Raw genomic sequence first — 27,863 nt, 5'->3', positions numbered from 1 at the left:
AGAAGGTGGAAGAGCTGAACAATGTCAACAGCTATCTTAAATCTCTTCCTATCTAGTAGGAACAAACTGGCTGAAAACTGTAACCAAGAAGTTAACTTGGAAGAAAAAGTTTTGTTCTCAGAGAAAAGGTAGATTAGACAATGAAACTGGACTACAAAAAAAGGGGATGCTAGCAAGCTGGGAGGAAACTGGCAGATGCAGAATCTCTTAGATTTCCAATGGGAATCAGAGTAAACCTGGCACTTAATGGAACAGACTATACAGTACCAGAATGATACAAGGTAAGTGGAATGTCTCTGATCTTAATTGACTCTAAAAAATATATTTGAAAAATCTCCCAGCGAGAAAGGGAAACGCTTTAATCTAGACAAGCTGTCAAACAACTTCTGCACTTCCACAAGGCTTGGAACAGCACTTACTCACAGAGTCTGGAACTGGGGGAGCACACCTCTCCCTGTAAAAGTAGGAACTGGGGTGGAATTCCAAAACAGTGCCTACATTCCATAGAAGCCACATCCAGGTCATCCTAAGGTATTTACATTTAATTTATTCAAGCATGTAAAGTTTAATGAAATGTGTCCTTGAGCAGTTCAAGTAATATCTGAAACCTGTGAATAACTAGTATTCATTTTGATGTGGTTCTAGAGAAACAGTGGGCAAAGAAGCTATCTTTAAAAGCAGAACTTACTTAACTGCACTATCTAGAACATTGCAAGAAAAGTTTAGAAGTAATCAGAAGGAAATAAGATGTTTAAAACCACCAGTACAGAATGGTCAGGAATAAACTATTCAGTCTATTATGTTACGTATAATGAGGTAACAATTGTGGTGATTATGGGGAAAGTATTAGAGCTGATTTACTTTCACAAATTAAGTAAAAAAGCAAGACTTTTAATTCTTGCCCACTTAATGTTTTAAAAGCATACAGAGGAAATCTATGGTTCTGTGAAAGGAAATCAAACTTAGCTTAAAACCATCACAGTTAGTAGGTAAAGCTATCTAGATAAGTCCTCTTAAATTACTAGCAATTTTCTATCCAACCGACAGGACACTTCACGTGGAGTTCCACAGAGAACCATATTAGCTCCACTTTCATTAGCATAGTAATTAGTATAGATAGCCCTTAGGGTTATGTAGCAACCACTCTGGCAGATATCATTATAAGTCAACAATCTCAATAAACTGGAACAAAATGCAAGAAGAAGAAGAGGAAGACATCCCAAACCAGAGTGCATTGACAGGTGAGGAACAAAAGATACTTCTCCCTGTTTGTACTGGACATCGCTAAAGTTAAGCCAAGACATCCAGTTTTGGCCACATCACTGCAAGAAGTGATATGTGAGACCATCATGACTGGTAAGAAGGTTCAAATACATCACTGGAGGGAAAAGACTGATGAAAATGGACAACTATGTTGCATCTAAAAGAAAGAACAGGAGACGATCGTTCTTTTGCAAGAGACATTGCAGAAGTGACTATAAATAAGATGGTCATTAATTTTTTTTTTTCTGAGTCCACTTGGGGCTAGAACACAATGTGTTCAGTATAGCATAGCTGACAGCAAGAATATTTGGGTTTGATATTACCAAGAGCATCACAATTTTTTAAAAAAGAATGAAATAAAGCAGCTACATACATAGGAAGGAAATAGAATTTCTTTCAAAGGAGGACGTTAGACAGATTCATCTTGGGGGCAGTCTGAGTATGCAATCACAGACATGAGCAAAAGAACCCTCAACTATGGGCCATAAGTTTACTGTGGAGATTTCTACTCACCCAAAAATGCTTGTACAGCTCTGAAAAGGACCAGCCTAGTATCTCAGGATTTAGGCTTGCAGCTAAATATGCACTCTGTGATACAAGATGAGCAAGGTCTGCATGATTACTATAACTGTATCAAGCTGCTACCTGCAGGTCAAAAAGCCTTCCAGGCGAAAGATGCAAACATAATCAAAAGTATCCCGACTGCTACTCCTGATTTTGGCAGGTGAGCTCAACCTGGATAAACTCTGATTCCTGACTGACCCAACAAGTAAGTTCCCTACTTGGACCTGAATTAGCACTGTGGTAAGCCCAGAATACTCAGCAGCAGGCAGGCATTCAAGATTTTGATTTGATTAGCAAGATGCAGGTTTGCAAGATTCACCAAGAATAGGGAATGAAAAATCCTGAATCAGCCTTCAAGTCCTCTGTCAAAGTGCCTAGCAAGTTTTGGATCTGACAGCGCAGAACCTAACAGCACCATACAAGGTCACAGTGCAGCATTTTCTCTAAACATAGTGTTATATCTCAATGTCATAAGGCAGTACTGTCTGGTATGTGGTCAAACCCACAACAAATGGTGACCTGCCATGTCAAATTTCTCTGGTTCGATGGTTATAAAGTTAGTATGTGATGCAGAACAGATTCAAAGAAGAAAGAACTGCTTGCATCTTCAGCACACATTTTCTGAAGCAGACCTGAATTCACATAAGTGGACTACCTCCTATTGTTTGCAAAAGGCTTCTATCCTATTTCCCTTGAACTGTCTCTGCACTGCTCTGAACATTCCCTGAAACAGCAGACAACTCTGGTGTGGGGTGCAATGTCCTCTTCAATACGGCAGCAATATTTCTCTCCAAGCACCTTAAAAAAATACAACAACAACAAAAAAACTACAGTACGGTTACCAACAATTTGAACAACCTACCTCACAATTGCTGTAGAGTCTGGGCCTCAATTTCTTTTTCCTCCTGTCTATTTAGGCTAAAGTAGATTTTTATGCCAGATTAACTAAAGTGCTTCTCTTCTTTGATCTGCAGTTCAGGCCACAGTTCTGACTGGAGAAGGGAAAAATAATTCACCAGGGTGTTCCTAACTTAGCAGCAGCCAAAAATGCTTGGGTTTCCAAGATTTCCCCTATTTCCTTTTCTGAAAGGATATAAGAAAATAGTAACAAGTTAAATATGTTGAAAGAGGTTTGCTATTAATTTCTTTCTCATGCTATAACTTTTTCTACAAATGCCGTTTGAACAAGCATTGACCTCAGAAAAGCCCCAGCGTGCACCCTCAGAAGGTGCATGAAATACTTGAAAATTTCTAAATCACAGTAATTTAAATTAAATTATTAATCACCTCATCCTAACTCTCAGTTTCCCTTTTCTCTTTTATCTCTTCCTGCCATCGTTTGGGCAGGTGGCCTTTGCAGACCACTCTCCAGCAGACCTAGTATGACCCACATGGCAGTGGGTTATAACCCAAGCAACGTGAATCATGAACCACAGCACCACTTGTTATACAACTTCCCCAACACCTATTTAGTCCAACAAATAACACTTTGAAATCAGCTGAACTCCTCGTGTAAATTTAATTTTAGAACTAACAGTCAGAATAACAGACATCAGATTTTATTTTATTTTTTTAAGATTTCTCAGCTCACATCTCATAACTTCTGTAAGAAGGGAAAATGCAAGAAAGGTTAACTCAATCTGGTGCAGAAGAGAACATATGCCAGGGGACTTACCACATTCCTCAGTTCTTACACTGAGCTCCAAACTTTTATTGACTAGATAGCATTCAGCAGTCTCTATGCCTTTAAAAACAGTAATAATAGTTGTAACTACAGTTGAAATGAAATGTTTCTAAGTTGAAATCTCAAGTCCTTCAGAAAATAGGAATAAAGTCATACAAAGAGGCTAGATTTAGGGTCTTCCTGCTACTGAGCTAGGTTATTCTAGTATGATGGTAATATCTGCTTACTCACAATAAAGTTAGCATTAAAGTCTGCATAATTCAGACAGACATAAACAACACCAGGTACTTAAATAACACTTAGCCTGGTGTAAATTATATCACACGTGAAACCGTCAGCTCTGTCTTTCAGCGGAGCAGTTGCTAAAAAATGACTCTCCAGTGACACCAGAAGATTTGGAAACAGCCCATTAGCACTCTGTAGAAAAAAAAAAAAAAAAAAAAAAAAAGGACTAAGTCATGCCCCAAAACATCCAGCTCATACAGTTACAGAGCCATTCAACTAAATTCTGTGCTTTTTAGAATCATCATGGAGTGAGAATTTGATAAAGGTAGGTGGCAAATGTTGAGGAAGAAAAGTAGCTATGCTTAAAAGGAGCAGGTGAACTTTGTCAATGCCACACTGTTCTTCAGAATCAAAAACCCATTTCTCTTCTGTAGCACTACAACTCCTTTTCTCCCACTGTTTTTCCAGTTTCTCTCTATTTAGAGTTATAGAACTCCTCCATTTGTAGTTTAGCCAGCCATCAAGCTCAGCCAAAACATGTATTCCAAATATTCTTGTCTTTCCTGTGAAATGGCTCAACTGTTTCTGAACCAGTCCTGACATAACCCCACCTTTTCTTTTCTCTCAAATAAAAGCTGTGTTCTACACTGGGACAAACTGATTTCAACCATGCAGGTTGTTACTCTGTACTGGAAAGTGCATTATATGAACCAATGTTAAAAATCTACAACTCTATATAGTAGAGCCCAAGTCTGGGACTCCATTCAGGATATCAGAAAGTGATGAGCAAAATGGATTAAGCAAAGCAGTACTTTTCTAGTAGCTAAAAACAGGAAACATTGTCTCCAAGCATATGCAACACTGACACACTAGCCAGAGTTTGACAGGTATGATTTCGATAGGACAGCAAGCACTGCACAAACACATTTAATGTTTTGCCTTAATATATAGTACAGAAAGGAATCTGCTAACAAGAACATAGGAAACTCCTTACAAATTGGTAGTGTTGGCAATTTCCTGCAATAACTTAGAAGATTTTCACTTCCTTGGTTGGGTTGATCTCTCATATCCTTAGGTTGAAATTCAAGAGCCTGAAGTCCTGACACAGAATCCAGTGATTAATAGTACAGACCGTACATTAAAAAACCCATCATGTATGTCTATTAGGTATAACAAAAATTCTTTCCAGACAGATTTTTGATTTAAAGACATTTTCAGAGAATTTGTTACTGGGGAAGAAGCATAGAAAACTGACTCTGTTCAAGTAAACCTACCTATAACAGTCAAAGAGAGCAATGTTCAAGTGCAAAGAAGGAGCTGAGGAAAGATTTAGGATTTAGGGTGGGATTTTCAAAATCAGTGGAATGATAAGAGGCCTGTGGAATGTTTTTTTGGAGACAAAAAGTATTTAGGTATCTTGCTCCTGTGTCAGCTTCTAAGGTATTAAATTATTTATCCACCATTTGTAAAATTTCTCTGCATAACCCAAACCTACTAAGCACTTAAAAAATTCTAATGCTAGTTTCTCGCACTAGAAAAGGTTAAGTCCAGCTGTCCAACTGGATGAGTCCTATATGGTTAGCAAAGAGCACACCATTTTCGAAAGAATTCACTATGCAATTGTGGGTTAGTGCTGTGCTGTTCTGAAAATGTACTCATTTTACTCTCTTGCCAAAACGTTGAATGTGACATACTGAAAACATTCTATAGGCAAACATTTGTAGATCCTCCTCTGACCTTCTCCAAAATCCATATATTACTGACTGGAGTTAAAAAATAATGCATTTGGATTAGCAGATTTTTGCAGGAACCTACTTCCATTCTTTTTTTTTTTCTTCTTAATTTTATTTTGTGAGCACAGTCGATTTTCACAAGAGAGATGCTTCTGTATTTAAAAATAGAATATATGGCTGCTACATATTACAGATGAGGAAAACAGGAGGAGAAAGAAGTGAGGAAAACACCCTGAAATCTCTGCTGTGAACCAGATGCTTCCACCTCACAGCTTGACATGAACCACACGGTTTGATGTCCAAGGGGCAGCATGTCATGCTTTAGTGTTATATTTTTCTCCCCCATAGCAGTGAGTTGCATTACAATCTGTAAAGTAAGAAACACACATACACCATTATAAATAGCTACGGAATGCCCCAGAGTGACTGCAACAGAGCTGGATCTGCACTCTGAGCCCCTCAAGGAAATTTCAGCTGTGGCTTAACTCCAGGGACATCGCTTATCCTATCAGCTGAATATCTATGAGACAGGTAGATGTGGGCCTTCACACAAGATGTGACAAGGTGTACAGCAGCTTCAGCAAATCCACATTTGCTGCGATAAGGCTTTAGGGGACTTCAGTCTCTGAAAACAGCAGTCATCTCTGCACCATCTAATTTCCCAAAGTCTGTCTCCTATAGAAAATCATCCTTCTCATCCAAGGGAGGAAGCTGTAGCAGAGGCCCCAGCTCAAGAAATCATCTTGAAAATAAATACAATGCAGAGCTTCTTCTCTAGCTTATGCAATGTGGTTCTTGCATACTTCCCAAAGGAAATACTCACAGTTCCCATGGGTAACCCAAGATGCGTTTATAGCATCTATCTTGCTCCACTTACATTAAGAAGAAGCCATCAGCATAGCACACAGCCACCAACTGCAGGACACTGCTCTGCACAGCTGCTGCATGCCCCTGGAGTTGTGTCGATTCACAGCCAGGCATGCTGTATCCATAGACCCAACCCTAATTCTTTCCGAGTGCTAACATAGCCTGAGGAGCTCTGCACTTTTCACCAACTAGTAAAGTAGGAAAATACATCTATCCTGTGGGAAGTCCTCTGATTTCCTTTTCCTCAGTTTCTCCATTTCAATTTCTAACACATACTACAGTCACTAGAATGGAACAAAGTTCAATTCTTTCTCTCTGGTGTTTGTGTCAGCAAGCATCTCGTCCTGCAGAATCAGCCTAGGAACTCCTCTCAGGTCTTTCCTGGTTTTGTGGGTGACAATGGCTATTGAAAACCGGGGAAAACCAAGAACTGGAGAACACTCCCAGCATCTGAAAATCGTTCTCACATAACTGGGTCTGAGATGGACAAGATTTTCTTTCTGTATTTCTCTTTTTTCTCTCCACAAGTCCACTTAGCTCAGAGCTTTTATTATTTGCTTCAAGAACCTGTGTGGATTGATGCTCTGCCTCACTGAAGGATTCCAATAACTTGTTCACATGCCAGATTTGGTATGCAGCCTCAGGCTATAGGCTTCAGGCAGCCCAACTTTTATCAGGCTTTACCATCAGGCCTTACCTGCAATGGAAAAAAAAGAGCTATGCAGATGCTATCTTCCTTCATAAAGGACAGTGCAGGACCAGATTGTGCCAGCAAAGCATTATGCCCCTGAGAACAATTCCTCCTACAATGCAAAAAATATACATAGGTTCTGCTGCGCCAGGCCCAGCACAAGAAGGACACAGACAGAAGGGGACTGGGCTGTGCCATGCTCTGTCTCTGGCCTCTTGAAACATGAGCAGAGAACAGGTTCCTCTGGTCACCCAGGAACAAAACAAGGAATAGCCAGAAACTCTCTACTTCGGAGCAGATTTGCATTCTGCTGCATTTCAGTTCTTAAACCAGCTCACATGTTCACATTCAAGACAGAAGCCGCTGTCAGCCCACAGACAGGAGCCTATCCACATCCATACCTGGGCAATCACTCCACAGACGGCACAGCACTCATGCCTCCACGTGTGTATTAAAGTGCTGCAGCCAGCTAATTCTTTACAGCTTGCACTTCTTAGCCCTCGTTATGGCAGACAGTTGGGCGCCCCTGTACAGTTAAAGATCACAGGCCTTGATAACCTGGCTCTTTGATTTATGACAGCCCAGACCTTAGTGATCACCTAATGAGGGGAACCTGGAGTGTCAACCTGTTTATTAAATACCCAGAACCAGCTGTAGACCCAGACAAGGAAGTAAGTTAATCATATTTCTCATTTATTTTGCGTATCCCTCCCATTCCCTAGCTCTCCCCATTCTCTCCTCCGTTCTGCCTGGCTCCCTCTTTTCATCTCAGAAGGGGAGGGATTTCGGACAGGTCATTTACGGAGACTGTCAGGGGGCCGAAATGTTTGCGATTTCCTACTGATTTCTTAGGTGTTTAGAAGTTAATAATATTCAGCACCTCATGATTCTTTCCTAGATGTCAAACAAAGACATGAAAGGCAAGGAATCCAAGAGAAAAGGAGGGGGAAGGAGGGAAAGGGATGGAGAAGCAGGGACAGCAAGAGAGCAACTTTCCCCACAGTTTTAAAGAAATCTGTATCTAAGGAAGTCTGGCATTAGTCTTAATACACAAATATATATATATTATACATCACGTTAACATTGTGTAAACACTCCTCTGTCGCCTTGAGTGAACAAAATCTAAAGCTCCAAAAGCAAAGATTCAACCTGTAATTACTTCAGACTTATGCGATTTCCCTTCTGCCCCTGTTAAGGGCTTCTACTTGCCTAATCCAGTGAAAATGTTATTTCATACTTTAATCCTTTTGAAGAAACTTACAAATGACAAGACTTCTTAAAAATCACAGAATCCATCCAACTCAAAAATCCAAGGAGAAACTTTATCAGATATTCTAACAATATCAGAAACCTGGACAACAGAATTAGGGCTCAGAGAAAATCCAATCCTATTTATATTAATATATTATTAACATTATAATCACTAAAAATATAATAAAGCTCTGCCATCACTCATTCAAATATTTTCATTTCCCTTTGACCACAGCAGATCTCTTTTCTGAACCAGAAGAGCTTTCATCAAGAAAGTATGTCTTATCAGTGAGCGCAGGTTCTAGAGATGAAACTGCCCCCAACAACTGTGAATGTGCCTCTGAATGAGCTCTCTCTTACATCTAGATAGCTGAACCCAAAATACACAGGGAACATATGTCTTCATTTGTAAGCAACTCAGAGAAGTGAAGAAACCGCTGATAACTGATCTTACCCCATAGAGGACAATGAGTCAGACGAAACACCCTGCACTAACCTCAGAAAAGATGAACTAGCTGATAGACAGCACCAGAAAACCAAACGCTTAGTGTTCTTCAACAACTGTTTCCTACGTTTTACTCCATCTAAGCCAGTAGAACACTACTTGAACAGCAATCAGAACTTTTCTGAAAAGCTGAAGTACATTTCTGCTTGCTAGCCTAGAGATACCAGGGATGGATATCACAGAGGGTAATTCCTACAACCAAAAGAAATAGTTAAAAATCTACGGCCTAGCTGTCAGGGAAAGAGGTATTGCTTGCTTCTCCTCTTATCTCAGAGTCCAACAGAAAAGATGGCTAGGGGATAAACCTATGCTTTCGAGTTGCAAATGTCAGATACCTATCTTCGCTTCTGGCTCAGCAATAATCAGATTTGTTTCCTAGGCCTGGGCTGGTCTTACAGGAGTTGCTGCTGCTCATACCTCTGCTTCTAACAGAAGCTAGGACAGCAGTAGTTGGCTTTTCAGGAAACAAGAAATGGGCCTGAATACTACCTTCTTGCTGATTAGGATTTTGATCCTTCTAATAGTGCCTTCAAGTCTTCAAGCAACAACCTTTCCCATCCTTTCACAGCCGCATCAGTGAAAGACAGGTCCTTCATGGCTGAACTAAGTGAGAGAAAAAACTATTATAATTCCTTGTAGTTTGAAGCTGCTGAAGAAACAAAACCTCCTTATGTACCCATCCTGAATCCCAACCCTCAGCACATTGCTTCCAGCAGTGAAGCTTATCAGAAATTGTTGCCTTGGTGTTCCAGGCTCAACATCTGCAGAATTACCTTAAGACTCTGTTTACAGAGAGTCCACATTGAAACACAGCACTTTCAAGCGTATCAGACACCTGATCTCAGCTGAACACTGCCATTTCAGCCCATATATTTCAATGTTGCAACCTCTCCTCTCACATGAGGCAGCATTTAAGGTTATAGGCAGCTCTCATCTTGGTATGCATCTGCGTTTCCTTCTGCACCTTGCCAGGCCTGCAGTCACATCACGAGCTACCTTTTGGAGTTCAGCATCTCTCCTTTGTTAGAGGACAGGCTCACCAATTGGCCCCACTGCCTGCTCTCACTGGAGTGTTTCAAGCTGTCTAACTACTTCATCCCTGTACCAAGGATTTGCCTAAAGCTTCCCCACATCTCTCTCACACTCACAGCTCAGAAAAACCCATAGGGGCAGCCCAGACTGTGCTTTCTCTGGTGTTTTGTCCAGCTTATTTGGAAATGACGGGGAAGTGCTTCCAGTAGCTGCAGAATAGCCTGATTTCTAGCTTCAGAAACCTTAATGCTTTGCTTGGTTTCCTTTTATCTGCCTCTTTATCTGTTTAAATTTAGCCTGGTTTCTATATGCTGCTTCCCAAGTCTGAGCCAATATCAGTTACCCAGCACCCAAGGGGGTGCCACGTTCCTTCTTCCTTCAGCTTCACTCATTCTCTCAGGAACTGAGGCTCCCTTGACCCAAAACAGCTATCCTGCTGGCAGCTGCTGCTACCGGAGGTAAGATATCTTCAAGGCATGATAACAAGGAGTGCTGCAGAAAATAGAAGCACATCCTAAAGGCTGCCTGTGTCTATGCAATACATTTATTTAATTGATATGCTCTCAGCTTTCCTTAATAGAAATAGTCAGAAGCACCAAGCAAAATTGCCTCTTGCTATTTACAGGGTCCCCCAGAGCAGGCAGGTAGCAGATGTGGATGGGAGGAAATTGCTAACTACCCTTATTGTGTGGAAATGAGCCTGCGAGCACTTGCAGGAGAAATATCTCAAGGTTCAACTAAGAAGTAATAACATGGGCTTTGCAGCAAGCGGTTAAAGTGGGAAACAGGAGCAAAACAAGTCTGTGTTGAGAAAGGACTTGAAAGGAAGAGAATGTACTAAGTGGCTGCTTGCATCAAGAGGCAGGCCTTGGGGGTGGCTCTCCAGCTGGGGATTGAAGAGGGGACAGAATAAGACAGAATAAGTTGTTTTCCTTCCCTCTGCAGCCCCTGCAGCCAGCGTGACTGACACCTGTCATTCATTGCCTGTCTGTTGTGCTCTCTTTCACTCAGACGCCCTCGCTGGCATTGAAAAGAGCAGGATGTGTAAGGAAGCCACTCCAGGCAGCTGCCTTGGCCGCTCTCTCAGTCCTCAAGGCAAGAAGGAGAGAGAGCAAGCAACACACGGAGCTGTCAGTGGCCTGTTGTCAGCCGGACAGTCACAGCTCTGAAAGGCCTGTCAGATCGGGATGGCTCCAGCGGGTCAGCAGGGACGTGCCTCCCCCTCCTCTCTGCTATGCTCTCTGCCTTTAATGTTTCTGACTTCGGTGCAGCTGCAGGGGAATGAAAGGAGCCTTGTGGCTATGCAGCTCATGCTCTTCCCCTATCACAGACCCACCTTAAAGGAGGAGACCAGTCTAAATCTTACCCACATCCACATCAGTTTACAGCAAATCCCTGCCACTACTCTGCTGCATGGTGGAGTCTTCTGCGCAACGTGCTCCACAGATCAACATCCCTGTTGGTTTAAATCCCTCAGCAGGTCTGCCAGGAGAAAGGATTTTCCATCCTAGATGAGGAACTGTTTCCACAGTTCTCCAGCAGATGGATCTGTGGGGGCAAGACAAAGAGCTGGATCTTTACAACTGGGCATGGAGGAAGCTGGTTAAAAATCCTCATATTCTCTTTTCTCCTTCTGCCAACAGAATAGCAATCTGTTACTGTCCTTTCAAAATAACAGAGTATTACCTTCTATGAAAGCCCTCAGGGCCAGCCATGACTGTGGAATTGCAGTAGGAAAAAGAACTGCAGTGGTGTGGCTCTTTCATGACTTGCCGTGGATAAGTTGAAGCTTTCCATGCCACGTGGCTAACCTGGGCATTAAGTCTGTAAGGACTCATGGTGGCAGAGACCTGAAGGTTCTTACAGAGCTTTAGCAACAAACAGAACATTCTCCCTTACCCTCAAAGCCTCCAGTTACACAGAGAGATGAATCTTTGAAAAAATTGCTTTAGCTACTCTGGCACAAAAGTCCATTGGCCCATTGTTTCCCATTCTTTTTTTTAATTTTCCCTGCACTTCTATCAACTCATACTTCCTTTACCCTTCCTCTTACTCCAAAAACATTGCTGTTTTTGCCTTTTCACACTGCCTGATTTTGACCACTTTGTCCTCACTACTAAATCCCCTCTGCTACAGAGGGAAGGCAGGAATACCATCTTCATCTCTCTTCACTGTTGGTTTTGTTAATGCACAACAAATGCAAAGTATAAGTAGGCCATTCTGGGTTTCAAGCAAGTCAGTAATTTCAATTTAATAAATGCCTTTTGTCTTTATGTTTACTCATAATTTTGTCAGGCAGCATTTTCAGAAATGCCCATAACACTGTCACCTTCAGCAAGACAGAGATGGGCTCCAAGATAAGATGGACTCCCAAAGACCAACTCCACAAAGCTATGTAGGCAGCCTAGGACACACACCTTGGACCAACCTTCTTCTCTTACTATTCACTTTGAAGTCAAGAGGAGACAGGTCTAACTTATTTGGTGCTTTTGTAAAATCAGCAGGCATTTCAGATACCTACAAAGCTCTGTAAATCTGGCCTCGAGGCTCCGACCCTCCAAAAAGGCATTTAAAGCTCCCAGCCTCCACTGCCTTCAGTAGAAAGTAGGCACCTTAATACATTTGTAAATCCAGTGCTCATGCCTAAATCACCTTTGAAAATGGCACACAGTGAAAGTCAATACCACACAACAGCACACGGGGCAGAGGTCCCTAAGCTGCTAAATCCACCACACAGTAGAGCAGAAGGCTGCCTGGGTGCCCTGCAGTCCAGAAGCAGCCCAGCTACATTAGTAGGTTGCTGCATTCCCACTAATAAGCCCCACCTGGTGAAGACATGCCCTGAGGCCTCTATGTCACTTAGGTGCTTTTAAAATGTTGTCCTTCCACTAAATCCAGCTCCCAATCAGTCTAATGGCAATTCCACCCCTTTGGCTCCACTTCTCAAGCATTTATGTCACTGGAATTTGCTCACACAAGCATGTCAGTTGTTTTTCTCCTGTAAATATAGATATCCACATATAAATCACAGTATTTGCTCACGAAACTTCCCCAACAAACTTGTATATAGAAACACAATTACTTGAGGGAGTCCTGACAAGCAAAAATTCAATGCAAGATTGCTAGGCAGCTCATAAATTTGGCTCACTTCTGCCATTCTCCCTCAGTCAGGAAGGAACCTAGCTATTTTTAAATCTGGATTCATGTATGTAGCCAAATATAATGTTCTTTCTTCTATGAAAGAGAACAGGAAAAGATTTTAAATGTCCTAACATTTCCTAGGCTAGCTTATCTCTGTCACTCTCCCTAGGAGGGACCCACTGTCTGCCTTCCTTGTCTGTTTAGACTACCTTTTTTAAAAAAAAAAAACAAAACAACGCCACAGCCATCTTTTATTGCACAGTAGTACAAGGCCTGGTGCAATGAGACCAGCCTACTCAGGGTACTGCTGTCATAGGAAGAGTAAGTCTGTGCTGGGAGCATATATGGCGACATATAGATCCTCATTTCCCTAAGGGATTAACATGCAGGTCTGTGCCAAGAAAGCATGCCAAAATGTCACAAGAAATAAATAAATAAAGCCAAGAAATAGAGATAACACTTTCTCAGATATGGGAAGCTTACATCTATCCACATATAATTTCCTGGGACCCCAGCACGGTATTCTTCTTCGGTGGAACTGTTCCCAGGCTTAAGTATAAACAAGTACTTTTGTACTTTTCTGGATCGCAGCCCGTGCTGTCTGGCAGAGTGATAACTCCCAAAGCTGATGAGCTTGGTGCAAATGCCTAGACACTAAGGCAGCCAGACACAGGCCTTTCAAAACACATCATTATTAAACAGAGGTGTGGGTGGGAGGAGAATTCAGATCAGAAAGACACACCCAAGGTTACCACATTGTGTTCTAATTTTAACACTTCTTATGACCCAGCAGCAGTACCTCTCTGGCTGTAGCTCATAATACCTACAAATCCAGGAAGCCATTATGATTCTCCAGGGTCAAAGGTTGCTGGCATTGTAATTTGCTTCCTCCTTTGGAGATTTAATTTTGGAAATGTTTTTAATTGCCATTGTACATGACATTGTCTCTCAGATAACCAAGGAATGATTTTTCTATTTGTCCACTATGACTCAACCAATCAAAAGAAAAAAAAAAACAACAACAATACTCTTTGGGACAATGATTTAATAGCAACACAGCCTTTGCAGAGTGGCTGTTCAACAGTCTCAGCACTCAGCTCCAAAAATAGGAGGGTGGTGCCTCTCATACCTAGGGTGTAAGGATTAAGTACACTGACACGCTGTCAGTCTTGAAGTTCATTGTAAACAGTCTCAGCCGTCAAGATCTCCCCTCCAATTAGGGACTGTTCCACACTCATGGAGATAAAACTTTTCAGCAGCCTTGAGCAGCGCTGGCTACTTGGCTCCTCACTGCTCCACCCTCTGGTCCTTAATCTTCATATGTGCCAGGTCTGTCCAGGCTCTTCTCCCCAAAAATCTCCCTGGTTTTCTTTTGGCCCTGCTTCCTTCCCATGTTAATATTCCATTACTTGTTCTGTGAACTCCTTCTTCCTCCCTTTTCTTGGCTGTTGTTAATAGCCTGACCATAATACTCACTTCCATTTATGCTTGTAACACTTGAGGACCTTTCAGCAATGCCTTCTTAAAGTCTCTTAAAGAACTGCAATGCGGCTGATGCTACACAAGTAAAAAATAGAATAGATAAAATGTCATCCAAAAGAAAAGCATCTCACACTTAACATAATCCAAAGCTGCAGAAGCTGTTTAGTTTCTCATTCTGCCCTGGTTTCTTACATCAGTAACTCGATCATTTTTGCTATTAGTGATTCTTCTTTCATGGCAGCAATGGACAGTAGAGGATGCACTGTGCAAGCGCCCAGAAAGTTACAGGTTCCATCCCAGGGAGCTACAAGGCCATGGAGACAAAATACAAAAAGAAAATAAGAGTGAAAGTGACTCATCCAAGTCCTAAGGTATGGCTGTGGCTGATCCAAGAACAGAAGCTGCTTTTCTAACCTTCCTAGTTAGTGTGGTAGGCTGCAGTTACTACAGAAACTCTCTGGATAAGGCTTAAACTACTCTGACAATTTGTTTTCGAAATACAAGAACAAACAATGCATCTGACTCACTCCATGGCTCCGCTTCCTTGATATGTGAGAAGCTCTTTTTCATTCATAATACTCTTGTTCATCTTTATTTGGAAGACAAAAACATTACAGAAGAGAAGAGTGTTTGCAGTAGGTTGGAGCCCAGCACCTAGTACGTTGGAGTGCGAATCTTCCAATGGGCACAGAAGGTGCAGTTATAATGCTATTTGTAAAGAGAGGTCAGGATATAATAGACCTGAGCAAATATGAGTCAAAAAAAAAAAAAAAAAAAAAAAAAAAAAAAAAAAAAAAAAGCATTCGATACAATTTAAAGAGATTTACGTCTTTCTGCATCTGTAACATTTTTGTTCCACCCTCCGTCAGGAATTAATGCTTTACTTAAAGAAAATGCTGCACTCCTTTCAGGCTTTCAAGTGCTAAGGACTAAATCCTTTCAGACCCTCCTCCTCCCCCAACAAAATCAGCCTTTAGGATTAACAGCTTACCCCCAACAGTCCGCCCAGTTGCGCTGCTGGCAAGGAGGAGGACTGTAAGGGAATTAAAGCACTTTCAGCCCTGTTGACACCATGAACCAAAGAGGAGGGGCGGGGTGGGCTGAAAAGGAAGTGTTACAAGTCAGACCCTGCTGGAGAAAGCGTGAACAAGCCAATTAAATCCTGACACTTCTGGACAAAGAGGTCTCTTAGGAAGAAAGAGATTAGCACCTCCTGTTCATCAACAAACAGCAGCCAGCCCGGGCCGACTGCAGGCGCTGCGGCTGCAGAAGCTTTCCAGGGGCTGCGAATGTATCTCAAATAGCGATGCGAATGAAAGCCTGCCCTGCTGTCGTCGTGGGATGTATTTGGAGGAATGGGGATCTGGATCAGTGTTCAGGCCCTTGGTGGATCTAGGGACAATCAGAAAATAAAAAGCTTGTTCAGAAATCACCATGATGCACGCAGTAAGGTTGTGCTGGATCTGGAATGACAGAAGGGCCTCGCAAACCTGCATGTTGGGCTTTTAAAGGCTTCAGTTTTAAAGCAAAAACAAAACAAAAATTCAATGGCAGGAGGTGTAGCATTCCTACAAGAAGAAAAATATGCAAACCAAGGCATATAAAATGTCTGTTAAGGCATTGTAAATGAGGCTACAGAAGAACTAGAAACTAAGCTTCTTGGACATGCTTCGTTTCTGATTGTGCTTTCATTCTGAGAGTACAATTCCCAGTTATCATTCACTTGACAGCAACTGTTGTTCACCGGTGCAGCTCCACTTTCTTTTACAAACTGCTGTACTTTCTACTTATTTAGATAATAACAGTTTCAAATATAGCCTGAAGTTTGACAAGGTCGAGTAAAGCCTATGTCCAGGCTCTGAGGTGAATGATTCTATGTTTACCTAACCAAGGCAAGCTGCCAGAACATAAGCAGGTGATGTGGTTATTGGAACAGGAAATACATACTTATTTTTAATAGCAAATAGTGTGCTAACAACCTATCTTTAAAAAACATGATCACTTGGAGAATTCTCATTTCTCTTGCTTGCCTTTTAGTTTTATACTCACCACGAGATACTGAATGCCATCGATACCAGTAAGATTTTAGGAATCTTTTCCTTTCAATCAATTAGTTACCACAGAACACACGCATATCTATAGGAATCATTGCCCAAGTAAGACTGTTTACAAATCAGGTCCAAAATTCATATATAGGTCAGTTGAGGTATTTTAATACAACTGACTTTTGCTTAAATCAGCAACAAAATTATCTTCAGTGAATTATCTTCATGTGTCCTGGGTTCAGATACCGCATGTGTATGGCTGTAACTGTGCTGTCTCTGATATAGGTCTCAGTTGAATCTTCTACAACCTGAGTTAAAAGGACATGTACCATTTGATGGTTTCCTTGAACCTCTCCACACCTCATTCCCTTGCTCTTGACATAATGCCAGTGAAAGCACAAGGATGGAGAGCTAGGTTATTAATGTGAGTAGTCAAGAGGAAGTGAGAAGCCTGAACTACCAACTACTAATGAGAGCTGATCAAATGCTTGACATTTTTTGTGGCTATTCAACTCATGAATTCATTTTGCCTGTGTTCTTGTTCCTTTGGGGTTCACTTTCCACAAACAGCCCAGCCAACAAGTTTCTTGGCAGGAAAAATCTCAGAAGCAGCCAAGTCCTGAAGAAACATTAAGAGAAAACTTGTGGAAAAGGGATTTTTAGGTTCTCTTACTCAAATTTCATCCAAGGAATTGGTTCTGTTGTATGTGTTCACCTTGCCAGGGTACAGAAAGATGCTACATGATCAAACGATCCAGGAAAAAAAAATGACCAAATGAGTTCACTTCTGAACTTTAAATATTCACACCCAGATCCTTTAACTTCCCTACTGTGACAGCAGCTGTAACCAGCAGGAATGGCACATCACTGAGTAGTTATCCAGGCCTGAAATGCTGAAATGTATGTTCTGCAGTATGGACTGAGACAGTCTTCATTTGTATTTTAATTGCTTGTGCCATCTTACAATTCTGCCTTTGGCAATGAAAGACAGTAGACCTTTCCTTTTACACCTTGGGAGATTTTCTGAAGTAGTTCTCCTTACAAAGACTTGCAACTACATTCTGGTAACACACCTAGAACAAAAAAACCTTCTTCACAATTTGGCTGCTCGTACTTGGCCAACTTCAGAGAAGTACCTTAATTGTAGATAACTTTAGTGACCTTAGGCAGAGAATAAATATATTGTACATGCCCAAGCTGAGATCTTTCTATTTCTAAGTTCTCTGAACATAAAAACTATCCTTCAGTCAAATGGACACACATTGAGTTAGGTGAGCATATTGAAAAGAAAGCATCCTTTAGTATGTATGCAACTGTAAAGTACGTTTACGTCTTTCAGTTGAATCAGTGGCTTTCTATATCAGAGATCATTAAGGAAAAGTGAGTTAGGTTGGTCTGTTTGGTATTTTGATTTAAAACCTTCCAAGTCTTTCTCCTTAGGGCGTGTGATCACTGGGTCTCACTGTGTTCGGTTCTTTTCCCTTCTCCTCTTGCATTTAATCACAACATTACTAATGAAAACAAAAAAGAAACTCTAGCTGCGCCTTGCATGATTTAGGGACCAAGTAAACAGTACTTAACAGTTCTAATTGAAGGTCAGTAAATCCCCAAGAGATTAAATGAATCCTGCAGCGAGATGTGTAAATCTCACTGCCTTTTACTGTGTCCCAGCCAAGACCTTGCGCTCAGTTGTGCAAGACTTAATAAACGTGGTATGCACTTAATCAAAACCATTTTGCCACCAAAGGGGCAGTGAGTGTAAATCACAATTACTCTTGGCACTAAACCATTGGCACAAAGAGGCCCACCGATGCCAAATATCATCAGGGCTGACTTCTAGCGCCTAGTTAGCTGTCTGGCACTGCTTGCAGGTCTAAATGCCCATTTTGCTTCTCAGCAGGGGGAAACCCAGATGGGGAAAATAAAACACTAGAAAGGATAGTGAATGTATAGGCGTTTTGCTTCTCTCCATCTCACACTCTGCTTGCCCTCTGCCAGCTCTCACCCCAATTTAGTAACTATTAATAAGCTGAAGCATGGAGTTTTGGCAACAGCATAACTATTTGCAGTTAAACTTTCGTAGATTTAACAAACCCATCAAAGTTTATGTTCCAAATTGTATTTCCAGGTTTAATGGCTGGTGCATGGAGAATATTCTTGAAAATCTTTGTGATTTTGATTTCTTTTTCAGCAGTCAGAATTCAGAATGGGCAAAGGAAGACTGACCCACCAATAGCTCACAATGGCCACCTTTGACCTTTTACCAGTGCCAAGATCAGCTACTGAAATATAATTCTGAGGCAAAGATGCTTGGTTTCTTAAGAGTGTAAGTTACAAAAGTAGATAAGGACAAAAAAAATGGAGGATACTCTGCTTCAGTGCTGAAGACCAAAACATCTACAGAAAGGAAAATAATTTTTTACTTATATTTTATTTACAATAAAGGAGAAAGTCAAGCAAGGAAAATACACGAGAATTCCAAACAAAGCTATAGAGGAACGTATCAGCTGTAAGAAATCAAACGTCCTTCGTGTTCAAGAAACTGAACTGGAAACGTAAGTGAGCTCTAATAGCACTATGAAGAAAGAAAGCATTTGCAGTTCATCTGCTCAACTAATAATTCTGGTGTTATCTCAAAAGCTTGAATCTCTTGGCACTTTGATATCCTAGGGTGCTGATCAAGATCTCTGGATCTGTTCTAGTAACTCAGCATTTTTTTTTTTTTTCATGGCACTGCAGGTGACATACATGTCACCTAGCTTTCCAAGTCTTGAAATTAAGCAATAATTTCAAGCTATCCACTGTGAAACAGGGGTCTAGAGGTATCTGAGGAGTGGCTTTTGAAAGTAGTTCAGTGTTTCTTTCTGTAATTCATAAAGGAGCCTAAGGTAAACATTTGAGGCAGACTAAAACTGAGATGTGCACAGATCCCCACACAGCCTATTTCTTCCCGTGTACAACACTAAGATCAACAATAGGTTCATAGATCTTGATTATAGGCTCAAGACCAGAAGTTCCTAAACTAAAGATTACAAGATAAGGGTCGTTATATATAGGTGTTGTCAAAGAATCAGAAGAAATGCAACATTTTATGCCAGCATTTGACATTGTGAGCATTTTTGAACAGGGGCTTACAACCTAAAATATACGTGACACTGTTCTGCACAAAACCACAGCAAGGGATACTTGGAAGTGTTTTGTAATTCAAGATAAACTAACAAAGACGACATCATGTCTCAGAAGAAATAAATTAATGCCATACATTTGCTAGATTTCATGCCTGTGCTGCACCTTGTCCCTAGGGGAATATGACAGGTATCATCTGTTACAGCTTTATGCAAATCCTTCGCCTGTCTAATAACGTCTTCTATGTTGAATAGAGAGAAATCTTTTATGTTTAAGCAGCAGGAGAGAGAAAGTTCTTCACATACAGTATTGGGCCTAACCAGGATACATCTAAAGAACTGAAGGCATCTGTGCTTTCCAGACAACCAGAGACAGCACTGCAAGGCAATTTCCTCCTCTCAGGTCCTGCCCTCGTACTTTCCAATTCTGCAAAGTTCTTTTCCACTGACAGTAATTGCAGAACAGCAGCTAATTTACACAAGTAGCTTACTGAAATTAGAAGTAAATGTATTGTCCAGAACTGTAGTTGGTAGACTGGGACAATAAGATCATATTCCTATCAGCCAGCAGCAAATAGCTAAAAGTGCACAAACTTCCCTTACTTTTCTGCTTTCACTTCTTTTCTTGCCACCTGACTCATTCTATTGCTTTCTCTCTCTTTCATCTCTCGAGCACAATCACATGCTATTGCCTTCACGCCTTTTTATTCTTCACCATTTCTTCCTCTAAGCTTCACTATTTTTCCTTAAGATATCTTCACATTCCCCCCCACTCCCCATCTTCCATCTGACTTTTCCTGTACTGTTCTTATTGCCCGTTCTTTTACATAGAAGTTTCCCTTCCCTCCCCCTTCTACCATTTCCCCCCCCTTTCTCTTTCTCCCTCCCCATTATTTCACTTTTCCCGTCTACCTTTTTACTCTCTCCTCTCCTCCCCCAGTGTGCCTGGAGCTCAAGCAGAAAGTCGGCTGGAGCCTTAATTGCTGCTCCCCTGGCTGACGTCAATTGGAGATGACATCTCCTGAACACAGAGCTGCAGCCGTCTTTTTGCATATTCCCTCTGTCTGGGTGCATCAGGATAGATGTCACAACCAGAAAGCTAGAAGCCATCGAAGAATCAGGGAGCCACAGAGATCATTGTGAAGCTAGCATGAAACATTGAAGAGGTTGGTAAACCTCGCTCCCACAACGGGTTCTTCCAGGCTTTCTGCACTGTTGGTCTCAGGCTCAGAGCATTTACAGGAACTGACATTTCAGAAGTTGCATAGCCATGTTACACCAGGGCTTTTAAACAAAACAAATGTTTGTGTTCAACTCCATTATGGCTCCGTGGCTCCCTGTGGGAGGGTGACTTTCCAGTAATTGAGCAAAGATGGTATTTCATAGCATGGGGGAAACTGAGCAGTTGCAGTGTTTTAGACCCAGTCTTCGACTGTGAAAATTAGGTGCTCACAACATGGAGAAAAGGAACTATGTAGGCAGCTCTGTCAATGCATTCAGTGTGAAGACCTGACGCAGAAGCTTCTGTGCATGTTTTCCCAACAAGATGCACGCTGTTTGCACCTCAGCTCTCACATCCACACGGATTTCCTCCAATCTCTTAAGTGCAGTTACTACAGTGCATCTTGCTCTTCCTTCTCTAGTCTTATAGTTTTCTCTTCAGATCCTTAAATCCAATTTAATCCTGTAAATACACTTTTCCCAGATCAGCAGAGATCTACTCGAACTACATAAATGTTAAGTGTTGCTTTGGTTCACATCAGCATACTGGAGAGAATTTCCAACAGAGGCTGGAAGTTTTCCCACAGAAACTCCCCCTGTAGCTCATGTAAAATAGCACTTGAGCTTTGACCCTCAGAAATATTAGGGCTAGCACTCTAAACTGTACAGGAGAATACAAATAGTAAGGAAATATGGATGTCGAGTCTGAATAGGAGCATTTCTTGATCATTGTTTGCTCACATACATGAGCAAGCACACTAGATGTTGTCATTTTTGTACACTAAAGAAGCAATCGAAAGTGCTAGTAAAGAATATTTTCTCAGTATGAGAAAAACCTTTGTAGCATTTATAGATTCTATATCCTATTTCAAGGCTTTGTCTTATTTTCACAGAATTGTTTGAGTTGGAAGGGACCCATAGTGGCCATCTGGTCCAACCTCCCTGCAACGAACGGGAACACTTTTAGCATGATCAGTTGCTCAGGGATGTGGCATCCATCACCTCTGGGCAACCTGTGCCAGGGCCTCACCACCCATATCATAAAGATCTTGTTCCTTATATTCAGTTTAAATCTCCTCTCTTTTCCTTTGAAACCATTTCCCTTCATCCTGCCAAAGCAGATCCTGCTGAAGAGTCTGTCCCTTTCTTTCTTATAAGCCCCCTTCAGATAATGAAAGGAAATTTAAAACTTACTGACATATATTCGATTTCCATTGCTGCTGTGAGACTACTAGGTATCATCTACTAACCATGTGGGCTGAACAGACAGCTGCTGTTCGAATCTTCCATCTTATTTGCATTTCAGAACTCAAGTTCAACACTTAAAGGCCTGTCCTGCCTACAATAACATAAGCTGAACCTCTTTCAAATTTTTAATATACGGCACCTGCAATCATGCAGATAAACACATAACATGCACTCTCAAGTGCATCAGCAACTGCATGTGGTTCACATTACACAAGAGTCAAGAGTAACGTTTAGAGCAAGAAATTTGTTTTATTTGGTGCCTCTGAGAGATTTGTTTTAAGGTTTTACCTGAAGCAGACAGTAAATGTCATGTTAAAAGAAAAACCCCCAAAAAACTATAATTTCACTTTTTTTTTTTTAATTAAAAACGAGTGTCAAAACATCCATATTTCAACTAACCACCAGGCTGCAAGATTTGCTTTCATGATTTTTTATGATTTTTAATGTTCATGTTTTAATCCTCTTTCCCATGCTATTTTATTAACCAGAGGCAATATGGTTAAGATGCGGACCGCGCCATGCAACATCACTAAACACATACATATCAGAAAGGGCTTCACAGAGCACGGTAAGTATCCTTAGCACCACACTACATATGAAAACACTGAGACACCAGAACGGGAAATCAATGTGCTGTATGACCATAGGCAAGTTAAGAACTCACGTTTCCTGGCTCACAAGTCAGCATTAGTTCTCATCATATTGGCACTGAAAATTGCTTCATTGCACCGAGACTTGGGACCAAGGCAGTGCTCTGACTCATCTAAGCTTTCAATTTCTGCCTGCCACTACAGTTTACAAGCACAGCTTTATAATAAAAATTAGACAAATTAAGTTAAAATATTTGAGTTATCTGAAGTGTACCTACCTTATCTAGCTATTAACTAGCTGTTCTCTACTCTTGCTCTGTTCTGATCAATTTCAGATGGATTTTATTATGAATAATAAAAAGCAGCAGCAAATTTATGCAGTTCTGTGCTATTTAACAGGTTTAGAACCTGTAAGATTTTATAAAAAGAAAGAAAAAAACCTATGAAACCAGCTACCTGAAGCCCAGACACGTCAGCGAAGCAGGAAGGAAAAAGAAAAATAACTGGGAGCTACAGCAAATCAGCAACTCCAACATAAGCACGTAAAGAAAGACTTAAGAAAGGAGAAGAAGAAAGGTACTTACTGCATATCAGCTCCACATTGTTCCATGCAGCCTTCCAAGTCATGCATCTAACATTTCTCCTTCCAAAGAGAATGAAGACTCAGAGCTCCTGCTGGGATAAGGGTGGTGGGTGGCATTTAGCATCTCAGACTGCTGGCTGGGAATGCTATGAGATTGAAACAGAATGGAAGTTACAGACAGACTCCATATTTGCTTCATGCTAAGATTTTCTGGGTAATCATGCCTAACAGTTCTGGGCAGAACTGTTTCCTTCGTTGCCTCTTACATAGTAACCTGGGTGTTGCTCTGGAGCACACACTTCAGACCGTGTTGACTTGAATCACATATTCACAAGGCCAGGTTGGATGGGGCCCTGGGCAGCCTGGTCTAGTATTAAATGGGGAGTTTGGTGGCTCTGCATGTGGCAAGGGGGTTGGAGATTCATGATCTTTGAGGTACCTTCCAACCCTGGCCATTGTGTGATTGTGTGTGAAGAGGAACACTGTGATTGTAATCTGAAGGTACATAGCCCCAGTTCTGTACTCAAAGAACTTGGCACAGTTACTGGAAAAGCCTGATTTTGAAAGATGCAGCCACTCTTCAGTGTTTTCCAACTCTGCCACTAATGCCACTGAAACTGAAAGTTTGGGAGCAAAGGTGAAATTTAAAAACTTGGTCATATGAGTATGTAAAGCAATCCTGCCTTCCCATTGTAAACAGACGTATGGGACAAGGGCTTTCTGATTCCAAGAAGTGTCCACTGACACACTACCAAGCAGACAGAGAAGGATTTCCATCGCTTGCTTAAATGAGTAGAATAGAAACAAACATGAAAACCAGAACAAAGAATCTCTGAATGAGTCACTATCATTTCTTGCAGAGCCCCTCATCTTGGCCTAGGAAAAGCAGCTTCAGTTTCTAGAGAAAAGACAGTCAAGTGAGAAACAAAACCTAAAATACACAAAAAACCCTGTACAAACAATAAGATAAACACTCTCAAGAGACTCTGTGCTGAATCCAAAGGATGGAAGGGCACAAATGAGGGCAGAGAGCGGTCTTCAAACAAAAACAAATGTGTGTATATACATATGCACCCACGTATGTTATACAGAGATATCATCAGTGTAAACAAAACAAAAATGAGTATTTCATCCATACTGAAACCCGGTCTTTTATGATAATCTGATACTTCACCTGATAACACAGAGGCACTTGTTTCAGGCTGGGACCATATGAACCCTAACACACTTTAGAAAGCTACAACTAGACAATAGAACTAAAGCAAACAAGAAAAGGTGAGAAAACTGTTTTCCTGATCTAGTAAAAAGCCTCAGGTTCATAGAATAGAATCATAGAATAACCTGAGTTGGAACGGGTTCTTTTTCCACTCCAGTCCTAACAAAAGATGGACAGATTAGATTACATTTTTACAGAATTTTGTAAGTCATCAAAAGAAAAAAAAAAAACAACAACTTTGCTTAGATCAGTTAAATTATACACTGGAAATTCTTAAGCGTTGCATTTACGAGCTGGCTTGATAAAATCATGATACAAGTTAACTAAACTTTCAAAGTAACACCTCATTTTGTATTAGCAGCATTTTATTTTGGAAACACTGAAACATGATTTTACTGATCAGCTAGAGCTAAATATAAGATCATGGAGAAAGGATCAGTGTGAACAATTTTAAAACTTCTTCCTTTGAACAAGAATGGCTACATTCAAGAAACAATAATTTGCTTTAGTAGTTTTGCTTTATAGACTACTAACATCAGAAACAGTCAGGAAATTTGACTTTTATATCTTCTTTTAAGATACAACATCTGTATCAAAATGATTAGATGGAGCTGACAAGAAGTTAGAGTAGCCAACCAGAATGAAGGTTGCCAATCTTTATGTGTGCAGAACAGCATGTGATCCTTTAATCCACTACCTATGAGACTAGCATGGAGCTCTGCAGCTTAATGTTCTGAATTGATTTTTTTTTAATTTTTTTTTTTTTTTTAACATTTTGCTTGCAGAAATCTAAACCAAATAAATCCAGAGCAATATTTTGCTAACAGTACTCATGAAATTGAAGAGCCATCCTTATTCACCTCAACTGCTTTTAATCCTTGAGCCTCAAAGGGATAATTTAAATATTAGTTATTTATCTTATTTCACTGCTGGTCATTAGTCAAACATTTTGGTAGGTATATGCATCCTACATCTAGAGTCTTCATCTTGTGCGGAGGTGAGGGTCAGAATCAGAATCTTCTCCCAGGTAACAGCAAGATGTAATGGCTTCAAGCTGTACTGGGGAGGATCATATTGGACATTAGGAGAAACCTCTTTTCCAAAAGAACCAGCTGCCCAGGAAGGTGGCGGAGTCACCATCCTTGAAGATTGTACGGAAAGGTGATGGCAAATTAGTTCTAAATTACCCAAAAAAGGGTAATGGCCACAATCTAGCTAAAGAAAAAAAGATTTGCTCACCCATTCCAAGGATCAAGGCTCATCAAATACTCCAAAAGAAGGGATCTCCAGGTAAAGAACCCTCCCTTATGGCAGCCAGCCCTTAAATGAGGCTTAGGGTTCCACCCCTTCCAGTCATACAGATGAATTGCATTCACCTGTGCTCTCAGGGCTGGTCATGCCCCTTCACCAGGGCTCAATCATAAGATCAATCTATGACTTAGCAATTCCCATACAGAGGCATTCAAGCAGGAGGTGGATGTAGTACTTAGGGAAACGTGGGCATACTGGTAGGTGTGTGATTGAACTAGATGATTGTAGGTCTTTTCCAAACTTAATGATTCTATGATTCTATCACTATGGTTTCACAAACTGGTATGGAATTCCTATGCAAAGTCTAAATAAAACTATGCTATCCTTTTCCTCCTTTCTCCATCTTCTTCACCTTGTCTCCCTATTACTTTTCTTTCACCCAGCATGGATGTTAAAGCAGCAGATGGAGTAGGGGAATTCATACGGACCACAGCTAATGCCAACCTGAACCTCCCCAGCACAACTTTAGGCCATTCTCTCTCATCCTGTCACAGTTACCTGGGAGCAGAGGCTGATCTCTACCTCGCCACAACCTCCTTTCAGACAGTTGAGGAGAGCAGTAAGGTCTCCCCTGAACCTCCTCTTCTCCAGATTGAACAGTCCTAGTTCCCTCAGCCACTCCCCGTGAGATTTTCCTCCAGACCCCTCACATCTCCATTGCCATTCTCTGGACATACTCCAGCACATCAGTGCCTTTCTTGTAGTGAGGGGCTCAACAGTGAACACAGTACTTGAGGTGCACCCTCACCTCTCAGGATACGGCTCCTCATGGCTTGTGCTAGTCTAGGCCAGGACCTCAGCATGAGATGCCAGAACGGACCCTTCTTCCCCACCAGCATTAGGCTCAGCTACAGAAACTAAGCAGTAGTGACAGTAATAAGTCATCAAATGGAATATTTTAGAATCAATAGTATGAAGGAAAAATATCCTCAGGTGAGGTAAGAAGAGGAAGATATTATTGAAGTAAGTCACTGTAGTATCACTGACAGTTCAAAGACTTAAAGTAAAGATTTGTGTATTCAGGAAGGGAGAGTAGGGAGCTGCATACAATAAAGCCTACAAGTGTCTCAGAAATAAAATTAGGTAATTTGTTCAGTCAACTCAGTAAGGCTGGAAGGCCAAGACCACACAAAGGGATGTTTGTCTGGGATTCGAGCTCAAAAATCCTTGCTTACAATAATAACAAAAGACAACATGTTGGTTTAAGAAAGTACCCTTACTCTCCCTCTGCAACAAACCTCTCCAATCATCACTGACATGATAGCACTGAGCAGGATTTGTAGCTTGATGACAGGCAGAAGTTATGTTTCTGAAACCCTCAGAAGGAGGAGGAAAGAATGAAATAAAGAAATCTTTCAGAAAGTAGAGAAAATGTATCTGAAAAGCCATGTTTTAGTTAGCCTAATGTTATTTCTTTTACCAAGATCTGACAGGGTGTTAGAGTGAATCCTCCCGTGCAAACACTCAACCGTATTTCTTCAACAGCAAAAAAAAATCCCAGTGGATTGTAGCAGTTGCTGTACTTAGTCAAAACTATAGTCTGCCTAATGCAGACTGTGACCTTTAGTAGTATCCAGTATCTACGGAAAGAGAAGAAATGTACAATTCATTAGATAAAATTACCAGATTTGAAGTGACTCAAAATAGCAAATGCTCAGGCAGTGCTAATGCATTGCTATGTTAAAATTCCTTGGGTTTAATTATGTTTATCTTGATTGTACTGAGCACCTTCAGCTTAGCAGAGATGGGGATATATTAACAGTTAAACGTGCCACTAAGTATCAAGTGCTTGTACAATTAAGGAAGGTTGTGCCATGATGTATTTGAGCACATGGTTAAACTCAGCTTCTGTGTTTGCAACACGCTTGAAAGCGAAGCAAAGCTGCCCATAACCATCAGTACACTCTGTGACTCTCAACTCTCCGTTCCTGTTCCCTTCTAATGCAGACCTGACCATCACAAAGTGACACTCCTCTGAGGGAAGAGCAGAAGGGTGTAGCATGAATCCTAAAGCTGTTCCTTTGAACACAGATCCCCAGGGAACGCAATCTTAACTGACTTTCACTCTCTAGGGGTGCCTGCACCT

General features: G+C 41.1%; 1 long non-coding RNA gene across 2 annotated transcripts in view; it reads right to left on the bottom strand.

Annotated features, from left to right (window-relative positions):
• The window catches only part of LOC109370292 (uncharacterized), a 43,132-nt gene extending 19,719 nt beyond the window's left edge, over positions 1–23,413 (bottom strand). Inside the window, exon 1 of one of the 2 annotated variants that reach the window (XR_014887057.1) lies at positions 23,252–23,413. This is a non-coding gene — a long non-coding RNA (uncharacterized LOC109370292). Of the gene's footprint in view, positions 1–2,689; positions 2,905–23,251 lie in introns of those variants that run through there. The other variant, XR_014887056.1, reaches the window with a different exon arrangement.
• Between the last annotated feature and the right edge of the window lie 4,450 nt (positions 23,414–27,863).

Source organism: Meleagris gallopavo, chromosome 17, assembly GCF_905368555.1.
Source record: "Meleagris gallopavo chromosome 17, MGAL_WU_HG_1.1, whole genome shotgun sequence".
Classification (NCBI taxonomy): domain Eukaryota; kingdom Metazoa; phylum Chordata; class Aves; order Galliformes; family Phasianidae; genus Meleagris; species Meleagris gallopavo.
Note: the sequence above shows the minus strand (reverse complement) of the source record. Positions and strands in the feature narration are given on the sequence as shown.